Source organism: Neovison vison, chromosome 2, assembly GCF_020171115.1.
Source record: "Neovison vison isolate M4711 chromosome 2, ASM_NN_V1, whole genome shotgun sequence".
Lineage (NCBI taxonomy): Eukaryota > Metazoa > Chordata > Mammalia > Carnivora > Mustelidae > Neogale > Neogale vison.
The window spans coordinates 92,596,762-92,608,269 of record NC_058092.1 but is presented as its reverse complement, the minus strand read 5'-3'; the positions used below and the strand labels follow the sequence as shown (position 1 = coordinate 92,608,269).

At 39.8% G+C, this 11,508-nt stretch overlaps 1 pseudogene; it reads right to left on the bottom strand.

Annotated features, from left to right (window-relative positions):
- Window positions 1–5,708: 5,708 nt before the first annotated feature.
- On the bottom strand, window positions 5,709–5,878 carry LOC122901458 (annotated as a pseudogene).
- Between the last annotated feature and the right edge of the window lie 5,630 nt (window positions 5,879–11,508).

Here is an 11,508-nt window from a genome sequence, read left to right as displayed (position 1 = left end):
GATGCCCATTAGTTTCTGTACATAAGAAATGTTAAAAATCATCCTATGTTGGATGGGGAAAGAATGATATAAGTGGTCCTGTAAAAGGTAAATCCCCATCTGATATGATGGCAGGAGCAACTGGATGCAGTGGGTACAGAGATTAAACACCCCAAAGACTAATACCACAAACCTCTTAACAAAGTTCACGGGAGTAAACAGTCTGCCCACCTCCTCCTCCACAACCTGACGTGTAATGGGTCAAAGATACATTTTAAAAGACTACGGTATATCAAGAACCTCCGTGGGAGAGAAAAAAATTACTTCAGTCTCTCTACAATGGGGATGAAAGAAAGCATTAAGCAGCAATTCTTTATTTACAGAAATTTTCATTTCCATCTTTCTTTCAAAAGGTTAAGCAAAATAGGTAAACTCATTTCTTTCTGATGGACTCTGACTTAAACTGCTAGAATTTATGCAGGGTAATTCAGCAGGAAAAATAATTGGATTTTTCCTATCTGTTGCATGATGAGACCGAGGGACCTGTAGCTCTCATGCTTGGTAGGCGTTCAACAACAGCACTAAAGGAGCATTAAAATATTATCCACAGTAGCCAAACTATGGAAAGAGCCTCGATGTCCATCAACGGATGAATGGATAAAGAAGATGTGGTGTATATATATATACAATGGAATATTATGCAGCCATCTAAAAGAAATCTTGCCATTTACAATGACATGGATGGAACTAGAAGGTATTATGCTAAGTGAAATAAGTCAATCCTAGAAAGACAATTATCATATGATCTCACTGAAATGAGGAATTTGAGAAACAAGACTGAGGATCGTAGGGGAAGGGAGGGAAAAACGAAACAAGATGAAACCAGAGAGGGGGGCAAACCTTAAGAGACTCTTAATCTCAGGAAACAAACTGAGTGTTGCTGGAGTGGAGGGGTTGGGGGGGATGGATGTGACTGGGTGATGGATATTGGGGAGGGTATGTGCTATGGTGAGTGCTGTGAATTGTGTAAGATTGATGAATCACAGGGGCTCCTGGGTGGCTCAGTGGGTTAAAGCCTCTGCCTTCGGCTCAGGTCAAGATCTCAGGGTCCTGGGATGGAGCCCTACATTGGGCTCTCTGCTCAGCGGGAAGCTTGCTTCCTCCTCTCTCTCTGCCTGCTTCTCTACCTACTTGCGATCTCTGTCAAATAAATAAAATCTTAAAAAAAAAAAAAGACTGATGAATCACAGATCTGTACCCCTGAAACAAATAATACAGTATACGTTAATTAAAATTAAAAAGCACATGTTATTCTACTGATGAAAAAAGCAGCCAGTCTATAGCCCCTGCATCAACACCTTCCATATTCCCTAGGACATCGTTGAGCCTGGAGCCTCACAGAGCCAGTTCTGTGAGTCTAGTGCAGGCAACTTGTTTATTTTATGGCATACCTGGTGGGATTCATTCTGATCCTGAGCTGTGCTGATTTACTTGGCTGCTCTATAAGGCTCGTTGAACTATTTGGTATCAATAATTCTCTCTTTTCTCAGTAGAAAGTGGAAGCCTTTTATTTAAAGCTTGCTTTCTATATCCGTCAGAGACCACCTGCAATATTAAACCTCTTCTTTTTGTGTGTGTCTTATCCAGTGTCGGTTCTCTCATTCTTCAAACAGCTGCACATTCAGACTTCGCCCCACACAGACCCTGATTCTTGCCCTTACAGGAAATAGTATATTAGGAGCCACTATAGCCCAGATGCCCTTTGCTCTGGCGTCAGGCAGTTCTTAAGCAGTGTGGTCCCATATCTATCTTTACTATTTCCCTTCCTGGATTCAAACTCCTCACCTGTTCCTACCATAGATAACTGGGTTCCCTTTTTCTTGGCTACTTGGAATCCCAAGCTGTTTGGATTGCTGTGATCTGTGTGTAGCTAGAGACTGAATTTGATTACCCTCTTCCTGTGCATTCATTTGTACACATTTTATACTCCATTTAAAAGACCTATATATTATAAGTTCTTTTTCATTTTATGAAAAATTATTTATAAAATTTAAATTGATTTCATTGATTTTTATCCTATGAGCATTCAGATGATTTCTTTCTAGTTTTTTTCCAGTATATTTATAGTAAGAACATTACAATGTGAACATGAACTTAATGATGTGAAGATTTTTGGTATTAGTAAATATTTCCTGGAATATAATTTTTAGTAGCGACATCATATGGATATATATCATAAATAATACTGTGTATTATTCTTTTACATGAAGTTCTGCCTGCACTTCAAGTTATTTGTTTATGATAAACTCAGGTTTGGAATTATTGGGTTAAAATCTACAAACATTTTTAAGACACTTCATACTATATTGCCAAATGGCTTTTTAATAAAAGTTATACAGATTTCCATTCCCAGTGTATGAAGCTTCTCTTTCATCATAGTTTTATGGGATTAGTATTATTCTGATAGTTTGACAAATTAAAACAATATCTAATGTTTTAGTATTTTACTTCTTTGATTACATTATGAGATTGCTTTTTTTTTTAAGATTTTATTTATTTATTTGACAGGGAGAAATCACAAGTAGGACAAGTAGGCAGAGAGGAAGGCAGAGAGAGAGGAAGGAAAGCAGGCCCCCTGCTGAGCAGAGAGCCCGATGTGGGACTCGATCCCAGGACCCTGAGATCATGACCTGAGCCGAAGGCAGCGGCTTAACCCACTGAGCCACCCAGGCGCAGAGAGATTGCTTTTTAAATTTATTTAATACAATTTAAAATTTCATTTCTGTAAGTTGTCTATTTATACTTTTTTGTCCATCTTCTATAATGGTTTTGTGTTTTGATTTTTAATTTGGATGCAGTATGTAATATATGAATATTTTTAAAGATATTTATTTATTTATTTGACAGACAGAGATCACAAGTAGGCAGAGAGGCAGGCAGAGAGAGAGGAAGAAGTAGGTTCCCCACTGAGCAAAGAGCCCCATGTGGGGCTTGATCCCAGGACCCTGAGATCATGACCTGAGCCAAAGGCAAAGGCCCTAAACCACTGAGCCACCCATACACCCTGAAGTATGTGTTATACTAAGAATACTTCCCCTTACCCTCTTTCAGTGCTGGTGGGAATGCAGCCTGGTGCATCAACCCTGGAAAATGGAATGGGTGTTTCTCAAAAAGTTAAAAATAGAGCTACCCTATGATCCAGCAGTTGCACAACTAGGTATTTCCCAGAGAATACAAAAATACTAATTCAAAGGGATACATGTACCCGATATGTATAGCAGTATTATTTACAATAGCCAAATTATGAAAACAGCCCAAGTGTCCATTAATAGATGAGTGGATAAAGAAGATGTGGTATATATACACAATGGAATATTACTCAGCCATGTCATTACTCAACAAATGAAATCTTGCCATTTGCAATCACCTGGATGGAGCTAGAGAGAATTATGCTAAGCAAAGTCAGTCAGTCAGAGAAAGACAAATAACATATGATTTCACTTATATGTGGAATTTAAGAAAGCAAATGAGCAAAGGGAAAAAGGAAAGAAAGAGGTAAACCACAGAACAGACCCTTAACCAGAGAACACTCTAGTGGTTACTAGAGGGAAGGTGGGTGGGTGGATGGGTGAAATACGTGATGGGGGTTAAAGAGTGTACTTTTGTGATGAGCACCCAGGGACGTATGGAATTTTGGAATCAATATATTCTACCCCCGAAACCAATATTACATTGTATGTTAATGAACTGGAATTTAAATTTCTAAAAAAACACTTAATATTAATTAATTAATTAATTACTTTTTTAAAAAGGATTTTCCCTTTAGCTGACAATTTGTCTTATTTTTTTTTTCAGTTTATTGGGTGAATCATGACATTTTGCAATAATCTTTGATATGCTGACATTTTAAATTTTTGCATGTTCAAATCATTCACCGTCTTTTATGATTTCTTTTATTGCTTTTTTACATGGATAGTCATTCCTTGTCAGATATTAGACAAACTGCCTTTTGGATTTCCTAATTGTTTAATCCATTTGTACCTAATTGTTATTTTATGTTATACATATGTATGTTATGTTACATTATGTGTTATGTTATGTGTATCATATATGTATGATATGTTATGTTATTTTGTTATACATATGTATGTATGTATTTATTTAAATTCAATTTGCCAACATATAGTACATCATTAGTTTCAGAAGTACTGTTTAATAATTTATCAGTCAAGTATAACACTCAGTGCTCATCACATCACGTGCCCTCCTTAATACTAACCCAGTGACCCCATTTCCCCACCCACCTCCCCTCCAGCATCCCTCAGTTTGTTTCCCAGAATTAAGCCTCTCTCATGGTTTGTCTCCCTCTCTGATTTCTTCCCATTGTTTCCCCACCCTTCCCTTATGATCCTCTGCACTGTTTCATATATTCCACATATGAGTGAAACCATATGGTAATTGTCTTTCTCTGATTGACTTATTTCACTTAGCATAATACCCTCCAATTCCAACCACATCAGTGTAAATGGTGGGTATTCATCCTTTCTGATGGCTGAGTAATATTCCATTGTATATATGGACCACATCTTTATCCATTCATCTGTTGAAGGACATCTCAACTCCTTCCACAGTTTGGCTATTGTGGAGAGTGGTGCTATGAACATTGGGGTACATGTGCCCCTTCTTTTCACTACATATGTGTCTTTGGGGTAAATATCTAGTAGTGCAATTGCTGGGTCATATTTTTCAACATCTTGAGGAACCTCCATACTGTCTTCCAGAGTGACTGTACCAGCTTGCATTCCTACCAACAGTGTAAGAAGGTTCCCCTTTCTCTACATCCTTGCCAACATTTGTTGTTTCTTGTCTCGTTAATTTTAGTCATTCTGACTGGTGTGAGGTGGTATCTCATTGTGGTTTTGATTTATATTTCCCTGATGCCCAGTGATGTTGAGCAATTTTTCACGTGTCTGTTGGCCATTTGTATGTCTTCTTTGAAGAAATGTCTGCTCATGTCTTCTGCCCATTTCTTGACTGGATTATTCTTTGGGTGTTGAGTTTGTTAAGTTCTTTATATATCTTGGAGACTAACCCTTTATCTGTTATGTCATTTGCACATATCTCCTCCCATTCCATAGATTGCCTTTTGGTTTTCTTGATTGTTTCCTTTGCTGTGTAGAAGCTTTTTATCTTGACGAAGTCCCAATAGTTCACTTTTGCTTTTGTTTCCCTTGCCTTTAAAGATGTGTCTAGCAAGAAGTTGCTGTGGCTGAGGTTGAAGAGGTTGCTTTCTGTGTTCTCTCCTAGGGTTTTAATGGATTCCTGTCTCACATTGAGGTCCTTCACCCATTTTGAGTCTATTCCATTTTTGTGTATGGTGCAAGAAAGTATCTACTGCTAGCACCTGCCTAGTTCACATGGACACAGGCTCTGGGACAGCCTCTATAGACCCAATCTCCTGGCCTGCCCTAGCACCAGGCTGACCCTATGGCCCAAAGCTCCAGTTTTGCCCCAGTGTAAGGCTGGTCTTGTAGCCCCAGGCTCCAGGCTTATCCACATGGCCAAAGGCCCCAGACACACCACAGTGTCAGGCCAGCCTCCATAGTCCAGAGCTCCAGGCCCAGTACAGGTAAGCCCCAACAGACCAAGGCTACATGCCCAGCTCCTTAGACCCAGATCCTAGGCCCCAAACTGTGATCCCTGGCACCAGACCTGATGCAATGAACCCAGGCATCAAGGCATCCCCAGTGAATCTCTGATGCCCGGCTGACCCCTGTGGACTCAGGGCCAGGCCCATTCCTGTGGACCCAGGCACCAGGCTGGCCCTTGTAAATTCAATTAGCAATAATCGCGCCTCGGATAAACCTCATTGGCTACTATACTGCCACTGCGCAAAGTTTGGCCCTTGTAAATTCAAACTCAAGGTCTACTTCAGTGTGAGGTTGGCCCCCATGGACCCAGGCATCAGGATGGTCCCTGCGGTCCCAGGCTCTGGGATCACCTCAGGCACCGGACTGGCCTGTGCAAACCCAGACAACAAGCCTGAGCACACATTGACTCAGGCTCCAGGCCAGCCTGCCTGAGGACTCCAGGAGCAAGCCGTTCTTTTCAGGCGTTTGTATGTGATCCAGTGATTTGGGTAGATTTCCATAGGCTTCCATGTTGTAGAATAATTTATCTATTATAGAATTCTTTATACATTAGGTATGAATCCAGCATGAGACATATACTAGATTTATGAGCTCTCTCTAGGCCTCAAGGTCTTTTTTAGAACTTGGAAAATAATTCCTATTATGAGGTTGTTCGAAGATTAAAGAGATAAGGCATGTGAATCACTTAATGCAATCTCAAGCAGATAGAAAGTGCCTAATAACTAGAGCCAATAATGTAATTATTATTCATTGATATGGTCCTTGAGCCTGTTAAAAGATAAACCCTTTTTTTTTTTTAAGATTATTTATTTATTTATTTATTTGACAGACAGAGATCACAAGTAGGCAGAGAGGCAGGCAGAGAGAGAGAGAGAGAGAGAGAGAGAGAGAAGGAAGCAGGCTCCCCACTGAGCAGAGAGCACAATGTGAGGCTCAATCCCAGGACTCTGGGATCATGACCTGAGCAGCAGGCTGAGGCTTTAACCCACTGAGACACCCAGGCGCCCCGAAAGATAAATCTTTAATACTTTCTCTTTATTTCTTATTGACTAAGGATCAAGAATTTTTTGTGGGTGATCTCTTCTTTGGATTCATAAATTTGGGTCTGTTTTATTTCAATTTTTCTAGGAAATCATCAGTTTTATTAAGGTTTTTAAAAGTTTTGGGGCACCTGGCTGACTCTGTCAGAAGAGCATGCAACTCTTGATCTCAGAGTTGTAAGTTTGAGCCCCATGTTGGGTGTAGAGATTACTTAAAAATAAAATCTTTAAAATATAGTTTTAGAGTAGTGTTTTTCATAGTATTTGCTCATGATTTCTTTAAAATGTCTTTTAAATCTGTCATTAAATCCATGTGTTTTATTTCTTTTTCTTTTTCTTTTTTTTAAAGATTTTATTTATCTATTTGACAGAGAGAGATCACAAGTAGGCAGAGAGGCAGGCAGAGAGAGAGAGGGAAGCAGGCTCCCCGCTGAGCAGAGAGCCCAATGCGGGGCTCAATCCCAGGACCCTGAGATCATGACCTGAGCCAAAGGCAGAGACTTTAAGTCACTGAGCCACCTAGATGCCCTATTTCTTTATTCTAAATGAAATTATCTAGAGGTATTTTATTCACTTTTTCCCCCCAAAAGTTACCTTTTTTTATTTTACCTATCAACTCTGCCATCAGTTGCATGTAAGTCTTGAGGCTGGCAGCATAGTCTGTTGATCAAAGTAAACAGAAGAGACTGTGTGCACCATTAGAGGTCATGGATGTGGCTGTTAGGTTCCCTTTACTTCCTCCATTTGTCTTTTATCCAGTCTCTGCTTACACTCTTTAAAGAAGTTTTCTTTTTCTTTTTTTTTTTTTTAAATTCATTTGACAGAGACAGAGAGATTGAGCATAAGCAGGGGGAGCCAGCAGGCAGAGGGAGAGGGAGGAGCAGACTTCCCGCTGAGCAGGGAACTCAGATGCAGTTCTCCATCCCATGATCCTGGGACCCTGACCTCAGCTAAAAGCAGATGCTTAATTGACTGAACCAACCAGGCGCCCCTCTGCTTACACTCTTTAAATGGAGTATCCAAGGAGTAACCAAATAGACCAGTGTTCAGAAGGTACTTGGACTTTTCCATTTTTGGAAAGAATCTGAAGCAAACCTTGACTTTTATTATTCTGGACTTCTGGACCTTTAGGGCCACAGAAGCATATTAAGAACAAGGTGGCATTATGAGCAATATAAATAGAGAATAACGCAATATAAATAAAGGTGGCTACTAGATTTCCTTTGTAAAATGTGTGAGAAAGTCCTTTGTAAAATGAGTGTGCACGCATTTATGTGTTGTTGTTTTTCTCCGCACATCAGGCTTCAAAACCTGTGATGTTTTCTACCAGGTGAGCCGTTTTAATCCACCTCCTGCCTGAATGATTTTGATGGAGACTCGATGAAGGGCATGTTATGAAAATTGGGAATGACACAACGAATGATGTCTTGAACAAGTGAGGTTGGGTGAGCTGCAGCTGCCCGCAATGGAGAATACAAGCAATTCGCAGATAGATGGAGCCTGGGATTGGGTTGCTTAAGACAATGAAAATTCCCCATCTTTGCTAAGATTCCTGATACATTTCTTTCTAGGACGTGCTGATGATCCTATTGGAAAGTAAGTATATATTTTTTTCTTTTATCTCTAACCGATCAGACCTTCCTGGTGATCCCCATTTACTGTGCTGGGCCAAGTTCTCCAGATGGTAAGAAATGGATTTCAGATGCTCTTTTTTTTTTCCCTTTGACTTTTTTTTTTTTTTAAAGATTTTATTTATTTATTTGACAGAGAGAGAGAGATCACAAGCAGGCGGAGAGTCAGGCAGAGAGAGAGAGAGAAGCAGGCTCCCGCCAAGCAAAGAGCCCGATGCGGGGCTCGATCCCAGGACACTGAGATCGTGACCTGAGCCGAAGGCAGCGGCTTAATCCACTGAGCCACCCAGGCGCCCCTCCCCTTTGACGATTATTTAGAATAATTTCTCCACCTACACTTAAAGAAATTTTCCTGAAACCTGACAGATGGAGTAAACATCAAATGTCACATTACAGTGTTTCTTTCTAATTGAAGCCATCACCCAGTTGGGCTACAAATTCATGGACAGAGTCCTTATTGTGTAATATGTATGTTTTATATGTTTCCCCAATTCCTCTTGCTGATCAATAAAATTCTTTTGACTGTTTTAATTGTAAGGTCAATATTACATGTAGGGTACTACATGCACCATTGTTTCTAAAATACACTTCTAAAAATACACTTCTTCTTATTTTTTCTTTTTTTACTTCAATTTTTGATTCTCAATTTAAATACATAGGGAATAAATATGGCAGTTTTCTTGTTGAATAGTTCCCTCTTCACATCCTAGCCTCTCAAGCATGATGCTAACATGCTCATACTGCCTATATTACTTACCAAATCCAAACCTGAACTGCAAAGCTGCAGAGTCTACAAGACTGCAAAATACAGTTTCTAGAATACGGGAGCATTGTGGCTAAGTAGGTGATATTCAAAATGCCTCCTCATCATTTGATCAACATGAAGCTATACGACAAAACTTTTATGCTTAGCTTTTCTTATTTTATTTATAATGAATTTCTGAAAAATAAAGGCAAAGGAGTAAGAAAAAATAAACTCATAGGAGTGAGGAAGTAGGATGGAGTAAGAGAAGGGAGAAACTATTTGCAATTCAGAATCAAAAACCTCTCTTTGCTGCTTGTGGTATTTCATTGCCCCAAGCATTTTCGAGCAATTTCAGGAGCAGAACTTTTGCTCATTTGTGTTCATAACCAGAATTCAGTGACAGAATGTGATACATATAATTGCCATAAATATTTGCTTCTCAAACCAAGGGTGTTGGTACTTTAGGGCAGAGCTAGCTTTATGCAAATTGGGAAGTGGGCACTATTTCTGATTTAATCTTAGTTCATGCTTTGTTTTTCAAATCCCAGAGATTGTTGTCAATATATTCCTTTGCCCCAAATATCCTTAAGGTGTTAGAGTCTCAAATACCTTAACATTTATGTAGACCTTCATTGTCCAGTACAATAGCACTAACAACTAGCTACATGTGGCTATTTAAATTAATTATAATTAAAAATCTATTTCCTCAGTTAGGCTAGCCACATTTCAAGTGCTCCAAAGCCACATGTGGCCGTGACTCACATAGTGGGCAGTGTGGATATAGAGCATTCCTATGTCGCAGAAAGTTCTAATGGATGGTGTTTGGTATATAGGAAGTGCTCAACGATTCATTGTTCTTCTATCTTGTTCCTCTAGGGCATGGCTCACAGAGACTAGCTGGGTAACAATTTTCTTGAGTTAATTTCAGATGAACTGACTGGGCTTATTTCCCACCCTCCAGGGTTCATTTTCAACAGTTAGCTGGGCTGAAGGCATCTACCTTTGTTACTTACTGAGAAGTTTGTGGGATTATTCTTTGAGGTCAGGATAAGTAGCAAATTAGTAAAGAGGTTTCAGAGGAAGGTGAGGCTTCATGGCTGCCCCTCAGATCAGAGCTGTCATTGTGGCTCTAATTTCATAAATAATGTAGTAAAGTTGCAAATGCACTCACTTGATAACTGCAAAGTAAGTATATATTTTTTTCTTTTATCTCTAACCGATCAGACCTTCCTGGTGATCCCCATTTACTATGCAGCAGGGAAAAAAAACTGAATTAACTTTTAGTCCTCAATCATTTTAAATTTAGCCTGAAAAAAAAAATTAGCCTGAATTAATAATTTAAGCAGCCCTTCGGGTAATTTTTAGTCTTTCTGTTTGGAATAAGCGCTTACTCAGTCATATTTTCACTTCTACATCCTCTTCGAAGGTGCCTAGTGCAAGAAGACGTGGCTCCTGGTAGATTTGCAAGCAGGGGTGGTTGTGTAAACTGAAGATGGCAGAGAGGGGAGCTCGGGTACACTGGAGTTTGACTGAATTGGTCTCCGCTTGGCATCTGATGTTGATGTTTGATATCTTTGAACTCATGGGTATTTCTGTTCGCCTCTCTCAGGTCCCTCTGTGCCATTCCAGCTACTTGGGCTCACCCCAGCTCTTGAGGTTGTTATGTCCGGAGTCGACCATCCCTCAAATGGACAGAGGACACTCTCGATAATGCAAGTTACACAGCAAGGTTTATTTCCAGCTAGCTGGGGTCCAAGTATCTGCCTGGCGCAGCGGGTTTCAACAAGGACCCTGAGCACTCAAAGCCAAGGGTTTATGTAGCATTTTCAAAGCACTTAACACAGTAATTTTCCATAGCTACATTCATATCTGGCCCCCACTCTAACAGTTTACTTTTGCATCAGTCCCTGGTGGTTTAGTGAGATAAGCTCTTTACCAATGCATCTGGTCTATGACGCAGCCGCTCGCATTCTGGTGCTTCTGATTGACTTGTTGCTCAAAACTTGTTGTTCAAAACTTGTTTTTCAAGCTTCCCCTAGTCCCTCTTCCCTCAACTCAGTAAAATGGCTTCCTGGCCTTTGAGATGGCCGTTCTCATGCTAACACATTCTTACAAGGTACACCTTCCGAGTTTCTTCCATATCATCCATCTGGTCTCCTGGCCTAGAGTGGTTCATTCCACATGTGGACCATTGAAGCTTCCCAATGTATTAAGGTTGGAAATGTCTAGAAGGAACATTTGTTTCCTTCAATCTGCAGGAGGGGAATGCTCTCTCATTTACAAAAGAATCTATACAATTTACATAGTGGTGTATCACTTGACATAAGCTAGTGGTTACATTTACACTTTAAATTTACACTTTAAATAAATAAACTTCTGTTTCCTGTAATGGGGATCTATACCCAATATATTTTACAAACTTTGTGGTTATCAAGGGCTTTGCAATGGCAGGCTCATCCCTG